General features: G+C 34.8%; 1 non-coding gene across 1 annotated transcript; it reads left to right on the top strand.

The window, feature by feature from the left end:
- The first annotated feature begins 216 nt into the window (after positions 1 to 216).
- On the top strand, positions 217 to 288 carry TRNAC-GCA (transfer RNA cysteine (anticodon GCA)). Its single transcript has one exon. It is a non-coding gene; the product is annotated as a tRNA-Cys (tRNA).
- The last annotated feature ends 17,971 nt before the right edge of the window (positions 289 to 18,259 follow it).

The following is an 18,259-nucleotide window of genomic DNA, read 5'->3' as shown; positions in this document are numbered from 1 at the left end:
TAGGATAGAAATTTGTTACACTTTTTGGACCGACACTATGTCTACGGGGTCACTAAGGTTAAAATCCTACAAAATGGATCCATGGCTCAGTGGTAGAGAATTTGACCGGTCACCCGTTTGAACTTGGTTGGGCCATTTTATTTTGGACAGACACTTTTTACACTTTTGGATTGACACTCTGTAGAACGAGTCACTAAAGTTGAAATCATGCAAAATGGGTCCATAGCTCAGTGGTAGAGCATTTGACTGCAGATCAAGAGGTCACCAGTTCAAATCTGGTTGGGCCCTTTTATTTTGGACAGACACTTTGTTCGATTTACTCCCGACCACCGAGTGTCTAAAGGGAAAAGAAATAAGAATAATTACCGATTCCATGTACATTAAGAAAAGAGTGTGGTATCCTTGGGCCCTTTTATTTTGGACAGACACTTTGTTCGATTTACTCCCGACCACCGAGTGTCTAAAGGGAAAAGAAATAAGAATAATTACCGATTCCATGTACATTAAGAAAAGAGTGTGGTATCCAAGCACCCACTATGAACATGGTTAAAAACTTACTCACTCCATGTTTTCCATATCTTTCATTTAACTAAGAGTAGTTGCCCATCTTACAATTAAACAACACCAACTATTTTTTATGTTTTAAAATTATTTTTTTCAACATTTCCCTTATTATTTCCCTTATTTTGTACTATGAACCTATAAACTCTATTTCGAATATAATGTAAATATATATGTTCATTATATTTTAATTTTTTTTTATTTCGAGAAAACATTTTACTTTGTTTTCAACCTGTTTTAACTTGCAATCCGTGCCTCGAGAACCCACCGAAAATGGGTCATGACTCCCTTTTTGTTTTCACTTACTCCTCCTAAATCTATAAAATGTCTCCTATTTTTATTCATTTTCTCTTTTCTTAAATATCAAAATCTTAAATAAAAAGGAATAGCTCTCTAAAATATTCTTCTTTGCCAGTAATTTCACATAATTTAACATTTTAAAAATCGGTAAATTAAAAAATCCTACATTGATATATTCGTAATTTCATGTAGTCTTTCTAAGTTTGCCGGCGACATTGTTTGTTGTCGAGCTTGATAATGTGAGTTTGTAACCCATCCGTTAGGGTTCTTGGAATGATTCTCTAGATTATCCCTTCCATGTTGGGAGTTGGGCCATGGGTCTTGGGTGAAGGAACCGTTGGTTTACCGCCTCTAAGAGTTAAGGAAGCATCTTGAGGCTAGTTTCACATAGTATCATTGTCTTTGAGATAACAATTCTTCTCTATTTTATCTAAATTTTTTAAATATGGGTTCATTTCCAAATGCATGCTAACACCCTTATTGTTGAATAAATGACATGAAACTTTCACATAGTAACGTTGCCTTTGCTCCTATTGGTGGAAGGATAATGTTGGATCGATATGACAACCCTAGAGGGGTGAATAGGGTTTCAACAATCTAATTATTAAATTTTTTTTTTAATAACAATCAAACTTGATACCATGCAATAAAACTTAACAATAATTTAGAACTTAAATAGGAAGAGGGTTAGAAAATATAACACCATAGTTTTATAGTGGGAATTTGAATAAAACTTTCGGACTCTTTCCTCGGATCAGAGCCCAACTGCTACACCGCTCTTTTTACGACTGCAAGAGTAAACTCAATCCTTTCCACGACTCAGGATCAAACAGGTACACCGCTCTTTTTACGAGTTCAAGAGAAAACTCAATCCTTTCCACGGCTCAGGATCAAACCGGTACACCGCTCTTTTTACGAGTTCAAGAGCAAACTCAATCATTTCCACGACTCAGGATCAAACCGGTATACCGCTCTTTTTACGAGTTCAAGAGCAAACTCAATCCTTTCAATGGCTTAGGATCAAACCAGTACAATTGTCTGAAATCTTATAGAAACACACAACAACACTTTTAAATAATAGACATCTCTCTCAGGGAATAAGATAAAAAAAATAGAATTGGAAGTTTTGTAGGGAGCAACAATGGAGGCTTTTTAAAAAAAAATTTAGATCAAGGAAACAAATGTTCTGTGTGTTGTGCTGTGAAAAATACTAAGAGGTGATGAGTTTAAATAGCGATCAAGTTGTAAAAATAGGAATTGATACGAACCACTAAAACGTGAACCGAAACGTGCAACACGAAAAATAATATTTATTTATTTTTAAATTTATCATAAAAAATTATAGACCACATGTTTCATTTATATATATATATATATATATATAACATATTTAAATGTAATACATGTTAATGAAAACTGTGAGTACCATTTTAAAAATAATTAAAAGTTTTATAAATCTAAATGAAGTTGAAATGATTTTGTAATTCAAATAATTATCTTTATCAGAACTAAATGAAATCATTATAATTTCTTTCCATTTAAAAGTAATAACTTGTTTTCATAAATAAAATCATTATAATTTTTTTTTCATTTAAAAGTAACAACTAGTTTTCATAAATGTAAACGAAATCTTTATAATTTCTTGCCATTTAAAAGGTAACCGAAAACTTTTATAAATGTAATTGAAATGATTTTATAATTTAAAAGTAATGGAAAACTTTTATAAATGTAATTGAAAACTCCACCTTGTTACTCCACCAAATTTATAAATGTCATCACGTCAGGTATCTTGTTTTGAATTTGATTGGTCCATAGTGTCAATTTTGCCACCACATCATCACGTCAGGTATTTGTTTTGACTGGAACTTCTTCGTTTTATCTCTAATTTGAGTGAACCAAAAAAGACGTTGAAATCGTTGTTCCCAACCTTACACTATAGACAAAAATACTGAGAATTGTTAATAATTGAAGGTAGGTTTGTTATCATCAAAAGATTAAGGAAAAAAAGCCAACAGATAATAGGTCGATTATACCTATAGGGTAGTTTTAAGGGTGACAACGAGACTAATTTTTTTTTAGTTAAAAATTAGAATTATAACAATCTGCCTAAAACCCTCAAACTAATTTTGCTTCATTTCTAAAGACAGGCAGACAAAGTAGAAAAATGAAAACATGTAAATTGTAAACTCGAACATTTCAAAGAAATAAATAAGTTTTGATGGTACCAATGCTAACCCGAAAACAATCAAACCAAATTTATTTCAAACATAGAAAACTTCATGTCTCCATCTTGTAAGGCCAATAAACCAAAGGGCCTAATATAGTAGAGAAATAAAAAAAATGTTACCCTCATCTGTGTTGTGCTGTGCCATAAGTGATCAATGGATGTTGACTTTGACCAATTCCTACTATTTTTTTTTTCTATATTTTGAAACTATTTTAAGCACTCTTCTCTTGTACTCCTTATAATTTCTACCTTTTAAGGTTGTAAATTTTTGTGCACGGGTGACTATTATGATTACATGTCAATCTAGTCAAGTGGAAATAAATTTTGAAGATGAAATTAAAGTATTAATTTTGATGTCATCTTAACCTGAGTTTTGGGATATTGTTATTAATGAGATTCAATCTAATGCCATTAGTAATTCACAATGATAATATTCAAAATACTTGACAAAAAAGAATGGTCAACATAAGATATTTGAAACAAATAAATATTTTTGTCCTCTATGATATATCAAATCACGCATTTGAAATTCCTTAATAATAAACCTGAAGTCTTACATCTTTTATATTGAGAAGTTCCTTGAATAGAAGTCTTATTAGATACTTCTAAGCATTTAGAGATCAACTAGAAACAAAGCTAAACATTCTAAAAAAAATTAGGGGTTAAACTTTTAAGTTAAGGTAATTTAAGAAACTTATGATTTTTATATTATCAAGAGTTTAATTGAGCTAGGTCGATTCAATCTAGTAGACCCAAGAATTGAACCAAATCAAACAACCTAGTTAGCAACATGATTTAGTGGAAGCATTTTCACGCAAAGTAGAAGCAATAATGGAGGGTTTGAAATAATATAGTTTTCACCCCTTGTTTCTCGAGTGAATATTGAAATAATATAGTTTTCATGTTAAGTTTTGCACGGAAGAAAGAAAGACTGGGATGTAAAGTATTATTTCAATTTGTTTGTAATATACAACAATATATAAATTAACTATAAGAAATATATAAAATTACATGTTCTCCAAGAGCTTCAATCAACATTGGAGGGATACTTCTGCAACCACTCTAAAGGTGCTCAAGATCACAACGAGTTAGATAAAACAGCTCTAGAACTTTGAATCCAATAACTTGAGTTTGACTCGTGATAGGATCTCTCTTCTTGTGGAATCTGCATAAAATAGGAAAACCATTCTAAAATAAATTTTTATAAGGGATTCTATGGTGTAGTAGTTAGCACTTTGGACTTTGAATCCAACGACCTAGATTCAACTCCTAGTAGGACCTTTATGAAATGACCTTGATGCGAAAACACAGAATAAGGAACAACAACACAAGACATTTTAAAACAAAAGGGTGTTACCTAGCATTCGATGCGAAAACACAAATTTTCTTGAGGCATAAAGTGTAACTTTCTTGAGTTATTTCGAACTTGCTGCGCTTCATGCCTTCCAATGCCTTCCAAGGCTTCATGAACATGACCTCCGTAATCATTTGAACCCATAATAACTAGCATGAGTTTTAGGTTCCGAACTTGCTCCAACCAACTTGAATTGAATTTATTCTCATGTCATATAAAATAGGCCTTACAGAAAATAGTTGGTAATTTGGAGCATGTCTAAGCCCTGAGCTAGTATATGACTTCTTGTTTCGTTTTTAGGAACTAAACCTTAGAGGTTGTCATGTCATGCATCGTATTTTAACCATGAAAACTCTTCCGAAGTAACTCTTAATTTTCTCCCCATGAGTGCATAGGTGGCGTTGTCATAATCGTGGCATCCTGCTAGCAAATCGTGGTGCAGGGAATCTCATTTAGGTGAGGGAGATAATAAGTTCATCATGGAATCCTGCTCATGGTACATATACCATAGCATCCCACCTAAAGAGAAATAGGGGCCTCGCGGTACACTTCGTGAAGTGAGATAATGGTTACTTCAGGCATGGATCCTAGCAACTTGTTAAGCATGATGTTTGCATTAACCTAGGTGTTTTCTTGGATTCTTGGTGATCCTAGGTTTATGCATAACGTCTTGGGTCAAGCTTGGAACTTATAAGTTCTTAGGAATAGCCCAGCATGATATTGTGCACGTAGTATCTATTAGAGACCAAGGGTACATCTGGGGAATCTATTATTTCAGGGATACCACTTTAGTTATCCTAGGAGGTAAAGTTATATGGATCGTGATGAGCATTTTCTCCCATATCTTGGTTTCGCTAACTACAGTTTTCTAATAACTCCCAAACTTCATTACCTTATATAACCTCTTGGGATAAGGATTCATACAACATTTCATAAAATAAGATCTACTGAGAAAACCCGAGAAAAGATCAAATTTTGAGTTGACTTGGACAGTTCAGTTGAACTGGCCGTATCATCGTTTTCTTCCTCTGAATAGGATGAAGATGCGCATTTTTCGCGTCGCCGCCATCTGAAACTCAGCCTGTACAGCCATATTACAGCGTTTCTCTCCTCGATTTCTTCGTGAAACTTAAAGATGGATGTTACAAGGAAAGGCTAGGGATTTGATTTGATACCTTCTCGTGGATAGTAGCCTAAGATATTCGGTTCCAAAGTTCATCCAAAATCTGATTTATCGTTGGAGATAAAACAAAGGATTTCTTATTGGGTAGCCGATTCTAGGGATTTCAAGGCCCTATTTCTTCATTGAACCTCTTCCATATCCTTTCTTCAGGCCAAAGGAAGTGGTTTGGAGGAACGTCTTTGAGTGTAAGACCTTAATTTCAAAAAATCGTTCTCGGTATGCAACTCACTCAAAACGCCAAATTTTCGATCTCTTGGGTAGCTTGTTCTACGATGTTTCATCTCTCGATTCCTTCCTCAAGTTTACTCAACTTCTTCCTCTGAAGTTAGAGGAATCCTTAATTTGAAGGAAAAGAGATCGTAGATAGGAATTCGACTCTTATCCCCAATTTAATTTTGAAACCTATTTCCTTCAATTCGGCATGCTCTCGAGGTTATTTTTCTTCGTGGTCTTCTATGGAAGCATTCCTTGTAGGTGCAGAAACTTATTGGAATCATTCTTGCTCGACGAATCATCATGTATCCTCGGATTGGATTTTCAAGATTTTCTTGAAGTTCTTCAATGGCTGATTGAATTGGGGGCATGGTTTCTAGGCACTTTCAGCACTCTATTTCTTCATAGAACTTGTGGGTAATCTTGTTGAGAAACGGTTGGAATAAGTTTAAAGAGAAATGGTGGAGGATTGCTCTCGAATTTGGAAGAAATCTGAGAGTAGGAGACAAATAATCTAAACGTTTATTATCTTCGATTAGGGGATCGACCTTTCTCGATTCTTATTCCGTATTGTTGCTCCTACTTCAGACTTTATAGGAGGAGCTTAAACCGACAGTGAGAGCTCCAGATTCTTCGTTATGTAGAAGTTTGAAGAGAAATGGTGGAGGATTGCTCTCGAATTTGGAAGAAACCTGAGAGTAGGAGACCCACAATCTAAACGCTTATTGCCTTCGATTGGGGGATCGACCTTTCTCGATTCTTATTCCGTATTGTTGCTCCTACTTAAGACTTTATAGGAGGAGCTTAAACCGACATAGAGAGCTCCAGAATCGTTATTTAGAGATCAAACTTTCTGGATAATTTTTCGGAGATATCAACTCTGATCATACCCTTACCGACCATGGCTTTGAATACTAGTCGTTGGATGTGTGATCCGTGCGTGTTCGTTCTAGATCATATCAAAGTTTGGAGGAGATCCGACGGTTGAAATTTGAGTTCGAAGGATTTTGCTCGGATGGTCACGGTAGATGCTCTGATTCTAATTAACTGGCATTTCTGTAATTATCCATTCTTCTAGGGGTATTTTGGTAATTTGCCACTTTCCAAATATTTTATTATTATTTTTCTCGAAAAATTATAATTTTTCTACAAATTGCTCATCGCTTTTTGATCATTTTTAGCTTTTTTATAATCTTGAGATTCCTTTTAGACAAGGAATTACAAATCCGGAAAGATTCTTGATAATTGATAAAATGACTTTTTTGCCCTTTTGATTTACTTTTTCCTTTCCAATCCTTTTCAAAAGGGTGGTACACGAGTGACTTAACTAAGTCCTTTGTTCTTGCTTACTCCTTTAATTTTTTTCCTTTCTATCCTTTGGGTCTTTCATGAGTGGCTTATTCTTATGGGAGCTAATTTTCTTCATTTTTGGGTGTTACATATACATATTCGTTACAAACACAAAATAAGAAGCAGACTCAAAAGAAGAACAAAAAATACTAGATTAAAAATAGAAGTTAGTACATGGCCCACACTCCAAAGTCTAGTCATCCACGACCAACTCTTAGTTACTTGAAAAAAAATGATAAACATGGAGTGTGTAAAACTTAGTCAGTAGCCTACTAGTAAGTTCTTAATCGCGACCTTAAGCTAGGATATTACTTCTTGTTATGTTTTCAGGATCTTAGAACTTAGAGGTCATCGTGTCATGTATCATATAATGATCCTGAAAACCTTCCCCTAAAATAATCTTCAATTTTCTCCCCAGGAACACATGAGTGGTGTCGTCACAATCATGTAAGCCTACTGGTAAATCGTTGTGTAGGACATCTCGTTTAGCTGATGGGAAAGGTAGGCCTATCATAACATCCAGCTCATGATACATATTGCAGGACATCCTACCTAAAGAAGAATAGGGGCATTTTAGTACACATCGTAATGCAGATAATGGTTACTAATATCTCAAAGGGAGGGATAAACCTAGGGCTTAGCTTCCCCTTTTTACCCTACCTGAGCACCCCTCTCATGGGTGCTACCTTTAGGTATATATGATCCCCTACCTACAATTCCATGTCCTTGCGCCTTAGGTCTGCATTGCTTTTCTCTCAGCTTTGTACGGTTTGTATCCTAGCTTTAATCTTCTGGACTGCGGCGTTGGTAATTTGCACCAGCTCTAGCCCAATAGTTGTCGTTTGCCCCCCTTCTTCCGAAAAGATAGGGGATCGAAATCTTCGTCCATAAAGAACCTCGTATGTGACCATTTGTATGGTGGCTTGACAAGTATTATTATAAGCGAATTTCATAAGGGGTAGGTACTTATTCGAGCTTCCTACAAAATCCATCACATATACCCTCAACATGTCTTTCAATATTTACTTGAGCATTTCTGTTTGACCATCTGTTTATGGGTGGAATGTCATACTATAACTGCGTACCAAATTCCTTTTGTTTAATTTTCCAGAAGCAAGATTTAAATCTGGCATCTCAGTCTAATACTATTGCCTTTTGTTGAATTTCCAGAAGTGTACCCAATACCTTTACGGATGAATATTCATTTTTAATGTTAGCAAGAGTAGCTAAGTTGGGAGATTGTTAGACTGAAGATTTGAAGGTCACACGTGTTTTATCCACATTCAACGCACCTAATACAAGTTTATTACTTGACTATACAATCTAAAAACATAACTTGTTTATTCAATCTAAAATTAGTGATTATTTCTTTCTTAAACATAATGAATTAGCGAAAATACCTTATGAATTTTCATTTTTAATATTAGCGGGGATAGCTCTGTTGGGAGAGCGTCAGACTGAAGACTTGAAGGTCACGTGTTTGATCTCCACGTTCACCGCACCTGATTCTAGTTGCATAACCCGACTATTCAATCTAAAATTAGTCATTGTTCCTTTATGAAATCTCAATGAATTATCGAAAATACCTAACGTGTTCTAGTTCACCGCACCTTATACAAGTTGGATAACTTGAATATCTTATTAAAAATTAGTGATTATTTCTATTTAAAATTTCAATGAAGTAGCGAAAATACCTTTACTGATGAATTTTCATTTTTTTTACGTTAGTGTGGATAGTTCAGTTGAGAGAGCGTTAGATTGAAGATTTGAAGTTCTCGTGTTTGATCCACGTTCACCACACATGGTTCACGTTGCACAATTTGACTATTCAATCTAAAATTAGTGATCATTTCTTTCTAAAATTTCAATTAATTAGCGGAAATACCTTTACTTAAAAACTTTCATTTTTAATGTTAGCGTGGATAGCTTAGTTTGGAGAGCGTCAGATTTAAGATTTGAATGTCCCGTGTTCGATCTCTACGTTCACCGCACATGTTTCTATTTGCATAACCTGACTATTCAATAAAAAATTAGTCATTATTTCTTTTTAAAATCTCAATGAATCAGCAAAAATATCTTTACTCATGAATTTTTATTTCTAATGATTGCGAGTTTAGCTCAGTTGGGAGAGCGTCAGATTGAAGATTTGAAGGTCACGTGTTCGATCCAACTGGCATAGGTTGACCATTATTCATTTTTTATGTTATCTGGGATGGCTTAGTTGGGAGAGCATTAGATTGAATATTGGAAGGTCTTGTGTTTGATCTGCATTATTCATTGCACCTTATAGTTTAGTTTATTATTATTTCTTTTTAAAATATAATGAATTAGTGGAAATAGCTTTACTTATAGTTTAGTTTATTATTATTTCTTTTTAAAATATAATGAATTAGTGGAAATAGCTTTACTTATGAATTTTTACTTTTAATGTTAGCAGGGATAGCTCAGTTGGGAGAGTGTCAAACTAAAGATTTGAAGGTCACGTGTTTAATCTCCACGTTCACTGCACCTATTTCCATTTGCATAAGCTGACTATTCAATAAAGAATTAGTTATTATTTATTTTTAAAATATAATGAATTAGCAGAAATACCTTTACTTATGATTTTTTTTTTCAAATATTAGCGAAGATAACACAGTTTTGAGAGCGTCAGACTGAAAATCTGAAGGTCACGTGTTCGAATCCACGTTCACCACACCTGATTCACGTCACATAACTTGACTCCTGACTATTCAATTTAAAATTAGTGATTATTTCTTTTTAAAATATCAATGAGTTTTCATTTTTAATGTTTGCCGGGATAGCTTAGTTGGGAAAGCGTCACTGTAGATCTCAGAGTCACGTGTTTGATCCACGTTCACCCCACGTGATTCAAGTTAACTAAGTTGTATAACCCGACTATTCAATCTAAAATTAGTGACTATTTCTTTTTAAAATCTCAATAAATAGTGAAATCTAAATTTAGTGATTATTTCTTTTTAGAATTTCAGAATTTTCATTTTAACGTTAGCGTGAATAGCTGAATTGGGAGTGGGAGTGGGTCTGTAGTTTAAAATTTCAATGAATTAGCGTAAATAATTTTACTCATGAATTTTTATTTTAATGTTAGCCTGGATAGCTGAAGTGGGAGTGGGTCTGTAGATCTAAAGATGGCGTGGATTCCTAATTCTTTATTTCACTATAAATGCTCTATAAGAATTCTTTATTTGACTATAAATGCTCTGTAAGATATTTAGTAAAATGACTCATCTTATTGCATGGAACAATAAAATTGATGTTCCCGTAGGTGATGATTTTTCTGATTCGAGGACGAATCCTTTTGAAGAAGGGGATGATAATAAGAATCACGGTATTCCAACTGGACCTATTACACAACCCAAGGCCAAGAAGATTCAACAAGCATTCATACTTCATCTACAAAATTGGATAGGCTAGGTTCAACCATCATTTCATGTGTTACAAGCTGATTCGTTTGAGTCAAGACCATTTGGGGATTCAAAAGTAAATATTTGCACGGTTGAAGTAGTGGATGAAGTTGCAATCATCATTTCATGAGTGGTTAGAAAACTTTATTTATTATTTTAATTTCATAAAGTTTGTAATGCTCAAATTAACTTCGTTTTCTATGGAGATTTAAAGGGATCGAGATTAAATCACGAACACTAACTTCTTTGTTGGGAGACTATAAATACCCACAAATTATTATGTAAAAGCATATTTGTGATCAATGAAATTGATCTCTCAAGTTGAGACGATCCCCCTCATAGAAATCTGAGCATATCTTTGTCATTTCTAAGTTTCATGCAATTCTTGTGGTAGATTGCATCTTACTCATTCAATCAAGCCTTGATCAAGTTAGATTGTGAAATGACTCAATTTAGAATAAAGTTCCAAATCTTGTTTCTCAATCTTCGATCTCATTATCTAATTTTAGCTTTGACTCAATTTAGAACAAGGGTTCTTGCTTCTACAAAAGCTTGGCTCATTGGGCTGAAGATTACGATTGGTCTATCATCCTTCAACGGGATCTTCTATCCCCATGACTTGCTCTGATGCGGTCGTTCTTCTAACGCCGATGACATGTCCAGTTGTCGAGATTGGTAATGTGAGTTTGTAACCCATCTATTGAGGTTCTAGAATGATTCTATAGCTTATCATTTCCATGTTGGGAGTTGGATCATGGGTCTTGGGCGAAGGAATCCTTGATTTACCGCCCTTCTAGTTGAAGGAAGTGTCATAAGGCTAGTTTTTTTTCAATTTTTTTCAATTTTATCGATTTTTTTTAGTAATTTTATTTGATTTTATTTCAATTTTGTCAAACTCAATCCGGTGCTCATCTCAATCATTTCAACCCTGTTGGCGTTCAATAAGAGAGTCCTTGGAAATAACCTGTAACTATTCAACTGGATTATCACATTAACAATTTAAATCAAATAAAGTGACATTAACCATTTGAATCACCTCAACCCCACTTGTTAAACTTGACCAAATGTCTATAACATAACACTAACAAAGGTACAAAGTAACACTAACAAAGGTACAAAGTTCATAAAAGTCTTTTTAATCTAAAATACCATTGAACTTGACCATTATAGTGCCTCTCAAACGTAGGTAAAGTTTAAATTCAAGTCTCCTTGTCAAACTCACTCGGGTGCTCATCTCAACCATGATGGCGTTCAACAAGAGAGACCTCGAAAATAGCCGGATTATCGCATTAACCATTTGAATCACCTCAACCCCACTTGTTGAAATTGAAACAAATATCTATAACATAACACTAACATAGGTACGATGTTCATAAAAGTCTTTAATCTACGATACTATTGAACTTGACCATTAAAGTGCCTCTCAAAAAGAGGTAAAGTTTAAATATAATTGGTGACAAAAGATGAAACTATAAAATAAAAAGAAATAAGAAAATAATATTCAATTTCAGAGAATCAAACCAGAATCTCCTAGGTGAAAGCCAAATATCCAAACCGTTGGACAACAATGAATTTTTTTGTGTAGTTGTCCTAAAGTCTTTTGTCTAATCGCTCAAGAGTTTTACTATGATGTTTTGGGTAATGTCTAACTCTTCGACATGTCCTTTCATGTGTGTGATAGAGTTCTCAGAATTACCGCGACGTTTCGAGCTGTTCGATCGTGTGGCTCTTTCTTCAACAGGGTCAACATCAAACAACAGGTCTTTGATTGTCAACCCATCCAGAGGAGCGTCGATTGCATCGATTCCATTCACCTTCGAGCGCCATGAGTTTATGTTGCATTTCCCATTTTTTAAACAATTCACCTTTGAGTGCCACCATAGTTTTGCATCGTCCATGAGATGCATTGCGACCAACGTAACTCTTAGGTCCTATGAGCAAGTTCCTGTAACCTTCAAGCATTGTTCTACGTCAAAAATAAAGCTTTTTAATTCCTTAGCATCCCAAATTCCATTTAAGGGGTTGTGTTCTTGGATTTTAAGTTTGTTAAGCCCACATGAACTTGGCTTGAGGTGTGGTTCTCTACAGCCCAACTTGTCAAACTCACTCGAGTGCTCATCTCAACCATGATGTCGTTCAACAAGAGAGACCTCGAAAACGACTGGATTATCGCATTAACCATTTGAATTGAACAAAATATCTATAACATAACTCTATTCCATTGCCCATAATCGAACTTGAATCTCCTGGGTGAAAGCCAGATATCTTGACCGCTAGACGACAATGGATTTTTGGTGTAGATGTCCTGAAGTCTTTTGTCAGATCGCTGAAGAGTTTTAGCACGATCTTTTGCTTATTGAGTAACTCTTCGACACGTCCTTCCCTGTGTGTGTTAGAGTTCTCAGGGCTACCGCGACGTTTCGAGCTGTTCGATTGTGTGGCTCTTTCTTCAAAAGAGTCAATATCAAATGTTAGGTCTTTGATTGGCAACCCATCCAGGGGAGCGTTGATTGCATCAATTCCATCAACGATCTTCCCATGAGTTTATGGTGCATGACCCATTTTTTATACCATTCACCTTCGAGCACTACCATAGTTTTGCATCGTCCATGAGATGCATTGCGGCTAACGTAACTCTCAGGTCGTATGAGAAAGTTCCTGTAGCACTCAACTCTCAGGTCGTATGATAGAGTTCTTAGAGCTGCCATGACATTTCGAGGTATTCGATCGTGTGACTTTTTCTTCAAAAGAGTCAACATCAAACGTCAAGTCTTTAATTGGCAACCCATCAAGGGGAGAGTCGATTGCATCGATTCCATCAACGGTCTTCCCATGAGTTTATGGTGCATGACCCATTTTTTATATCATCCACCTTCGAGCGCCACCCTCCATGAGATGCATTGTGGCCAACGTAACTCTTAGGTCCTATGAGCAAGTTCCTGTAACCTTCAAGTATTGTTCAACGTCAAAAATAAAGTTTTTTTAATTCCTTACCATCCTGGTTCCCATTTAAGAGTTTGTGTTTTTGGATTTTCAGTTTGTTAAGCCCAACATGAGCTTGGCTTGGGGTGTGGTTCTCTACGACTCTCCTTGTCAAACTCACTCTGGTGCTCATCTCAGTCATCTCAGCCATGATGGCGTTCAACAAAAGAGACCTTGAAAATGACCTTGTCACATTAACCATTTGAATGACCTCAACCTCACTTGTTGAAATCGAATCAAATATCTATGACATAACACTATTAAAGGTTCAAAGTTCATAAAAGTCTTTTTAATCTAAGATACTATTGAACTTGACCATTATACTGCCTCTCAAACCAACTTCATAAAAGTCTTTTGAATTTAAGATATTATTGAACTCATCCATTATAGTGCTTCTCTAGGTAAAGTTTAAATATAATTGGTGACAAAAGATGAAACTATAAAATAAAAGAAATAAGAAAATAAAATTTCATTGTCGAGAATTAAACTCGGGTCTCCTCGATGAAAGCCAGATCTTCTGTGTAATGTCTAACTTTTGGACACGTTTTTTTGATGTGTGTGATAGAGTTCTCAGAGATACCGCCACGTTTCTTGTTGTTCGATAAGTGGCTCTTTCTTCAAAAGAGTCAACATCAAACATTAGGTTTTTGATTGGAAACCCATACAGGGGAGCGTCGAGTGCTTCAATTCCATCAATGGTCTTCCCATAATCTTTTGGTGCATGACCAGTTTTTTATACAATTCACCTTCAAGCGCCACCATAGTTTTGCATCGTCCATGAGATGCATCGTCCATGAAACTAGTTTTACATAGTAACGTTGCTTTTTACTCCTATTGGTGGAAGAATAATAGGTCGATTATACCTATAGTGTAGTTTTAAGCGTGACAACGAGACTAATTTTGTTTTTTAGTTAAAAATTTGAATTATAACAATCTGCCTAAAAACCCTCGAACTAATTTTGCTTCATTTCTAAATGTAGGCAGACAAAGTAGAAAAATGAAAACATGTAAATTGTAAGCTACATCCTCAAGATTCTTATGTCACAAAATCCTAAACATCTCGTCATCAATAATAGTGAAAATAAAAAAATAAAGCTATTGATTATGTCATAAATAAGGAAAAATTGAATAGAAATAAAATAGTAATAACGAATAGTTTCTTTTTGGAGATATGGGGTATCAATCCGATCCCCGTACCTCTCGCATGCTAAGTAAGCAATCTACCATCTAAGCTACATTCCCACAATACTTATATCAGAAACCCTAAATGTCCCGTCATCAATTCTAGTGAACAATTCTAGTGAAAATGAAAAAATATCTCTGCTAATTATGTCATAAATAAGGAAAGGTTGAATAAAAGTAAAATATTAATAACAAATAGTTTCCTTTGGAGATGGGGATATCCCTTTGCCTCTCATGGTAAATGAGCTCTACCATCTAAGCTACATCTTGCATCATAAAACCCTCAAATTCCCATCATCAATAATAGTGAAAATGAAGAAAATTCTAGAGATGCAGGGTATCAATCCCCATACCTCTCACAAGCAAAGCGAGTGCTCTACCATCTAAGCTATATCCCCACAATTCTTATGTCACAAAGTCCTAAACATCTCGTCATCAGTAATAGTGAAAATGAAAAACTATCCCGCCTCATTATGTCCTAAATAAGAAAAAATTGAAAAGAAATAATATATTTAGTAATCGATTCAATTGGAGATGCAAGGTATTGATCCCCATACTTTTCACATGGGAAATGAACGCTCTACCATTTGAACTACATCCCTACGATTCTTACATCAGAAAACCCTAAACGTCCCTTCAAGGTATTGATCCCCATACTTTTCACATGGGAAATGAACGCTCTACCATTTGAACTACATCCCTACGATTCTTACATCAGAAAACCCTAAACGTCCCTTCATCAATATTTGTGAAAATAAAAAAGTATCTCTGCATATTATGTCATAAATAAGATAATATTGAATAGAAATAAAATATTAATAATAAATAGTTTCTTTTGGAGATGCAAGGTATCGATCCTCGTACCTCTCGTATGCTAAGTCGTACCTCTCGCATGCTAAGCGAAGCTACATCCCCACAATTGTTGCATCACAAAACCGTAAATTTTCCATCATCAATAATAGTGAAAATGAAGAAATATCACTACTCAACCTGTCACGAATAAGGAAAAATTGAAAAGAAATAATTTTTAATAATATATTTAACAATAGATAGTTTTATTTTGGAGATGCGTGGTATCTATCCCCGTAACTCTCGCATGCAAAGCAAGCGGTCTACCATTTGAGCTACATCCCCACGATTCTTATGTCACAAAATCCTAAACGTCTCGTCATCAATAATAGTGACATGAAAAACTATCCATGCTCATTATGTCGTAAATAAGAAAAAATTGAAAAGAAATAATATATTTAGTGATCGATTCATTTGGAGATGCAAGGTATCAACCCCGTACTTTCCACATCAGAAGTGAGCGCTCTACTGTCTGAACTACATCCCCACGATTCTTACATCAGAAAACCCTAAACCAACCTCCCGTCACAATAATTGTAAAAATGAAAAAATATCTACGCTCATTATTTCGTAAATAAGGAAAGATGGAATAATATATTTAGTGATAATGAAAAAATATCTCCGCTCATTATTTCATAACTTTAGTGATCGATTCATTTGGAGATGCAAGGTATCGATCTTCGTACTTTCCGCATCGGAAGCGGCGCTCTACCATCTGAGCTACATCCCCACGATTCTTACATTAAAAAATCCTAAACCTCCCGTCATCAGTAATTGTGAAAATGAAAAATATCTCCGCTCATTATTTCATAAATAAGGAAAGATGTAATAGAGTAAAAATGAAAAATATCTCCGCTCATTGTTTCATAAATAAGGAAAGATGTAATAGAAATAAAATATTAATAACATAGTTTACATATGTGTCACTTGTGTTATTTTAATGTATTTATTTACTTGGTAAATGTCTTTCACACTACAATCTTGAAGGGGCATTTTGAGAATCGAACTTTCATACCACTAGACCAAATGCCCTTGTTATACCACTTGAAATGTATGTATGAAGCCTTAGGCCTAGGTATTCAGGTCGTATTGCAGGAAACACGTGAAGTCCTCAGATGTAGAATTTGTTGGGATGGGATGTTAAGAAAGACTATGAGTATTAAGAGCATGATGGTAAGTATAAAAGTCCTCAGATGTAGAATTTGTCTTGGAGAATAAAGCCTCAGATGTAGAATTTGTCTTGGAGAATAAAGCCTCAGATGTAGAATTTGTCTTGGAGAATAAAGCCTTGGGATGGGATGTTAAGAAAGACTATGAGTATTAAGGATGGGATGTTAAGAAAGACTATGAGTATTAAGAGCATGATGGTAGGTATAAAATTCGAATATGAAGTCCTTAGATAAGAAAAGACTTAGACATAGGGACATTTCAAAAATTGAACTCAAAACCTCTTGCACCCCAAGTGAGAATCATACCACTAAACCAAATGACTTTTCGTGAACACCCAATATTTTTAGCTTCTACTCAAATATATTTTCCTCTTAGTAGTTGGAGGGCTATAAAACGAAAAGTTGAATTGTTATAATATACAAGGGTTATCAAATAAACAAGGTGTGATTATTTTGGATGGGTTCGTAATAGAACTTATCGTTGAGATGAGGGAGCCTTCAAAGGTTGTGCACTCACAGATGGGGTTGTATGTAGCGTTAGTCTGTCTTTGCGTTTGAGTTTTTTTGTACTTTTTTTTTTTAATTGTATCCGAAACACTTTTTTTTTTGTTTGGATAAATTTGAACAACACCGTCTTATAATTTAATTTAATTTTATATTTAATGTTGTGTTTTTTTCTCAATCTCATTTTAATTTTACAACATTTTCTTATTTTATATTAATTTACTTTTATTTTTATTTGTTTTCACTCTCAATTTTAGTTTCTATTTGAGTTTTGAACCCTTGAAATTTGGGTTGTGACAGATTGGTATCAGAGCAGCTAGATTTTAAATTATATAGATTTTTTCTTAGGATAAAGAGTCGTATATCTCTATGACTCAACTCGATGACACGTCTCTCCGTGACCAAGTAAGCAGTCTAACCCTATTTTGTAGTATATGATATATTGTAAAACTTGTATGAATTTATTGTATGTTATGATTTTCGTGGTAGTTATAAAATGTCCTTGGACGTTAAAGAGTGAACGTTAACTATATAAGACAATACTGGATCAACGTTATAGTGTCTAGATATGGTGAGGAGGAAAAGAGTGGTCATGAGATATCTGACTAGCCTTAGGAAAATAGAGAGTTGTCGTTGTACAGTGCGAGACCTCTAATCCATGAAATTTTGGTACCAGAAACGAAGAAACTGGAGACGGTCTCGAAACGTCTGTATGGACAATTTCCAATCGCACTTTCTTTGGTTCCTTGGCAGTGTCAACCAGATTAACCCTACGGCGTGACAATCCTTGAGCTTCCACTCCTCCGTGGTCATGGTATCCAGCTTCACCCCCAAAATGGGTTCCTGAATATCTTTCTCGTATAGATAATCTTCAATCTGCATCTTCTAGAAACTGATATCGAATCCATCAAACTTTTCAATTCCAGTCTTTGAACTTTCTATATTAACAGATCGTGGTGA

The sequence above is a fragment of the Cucurbita pepo genome, chromosome 16 (genome assembly GCF_057944985.1).
Source record: "Cucurbita pepo subsp. pepo isolate OVF chromosome 16, ASM5794498v1, whole genome shotgun sequence".
NCBI lineage: Eukaryota > Viridiplantae > Streptophyta > Magnoliopsida > Cucurbitales > Cucurbitaceae > Cucurbita > Cucurbita pepo.
Note: the sequence above shows the minus strand (reverse complement) of the source record. Positions and strands in the feature narration are given on the sequence as shown.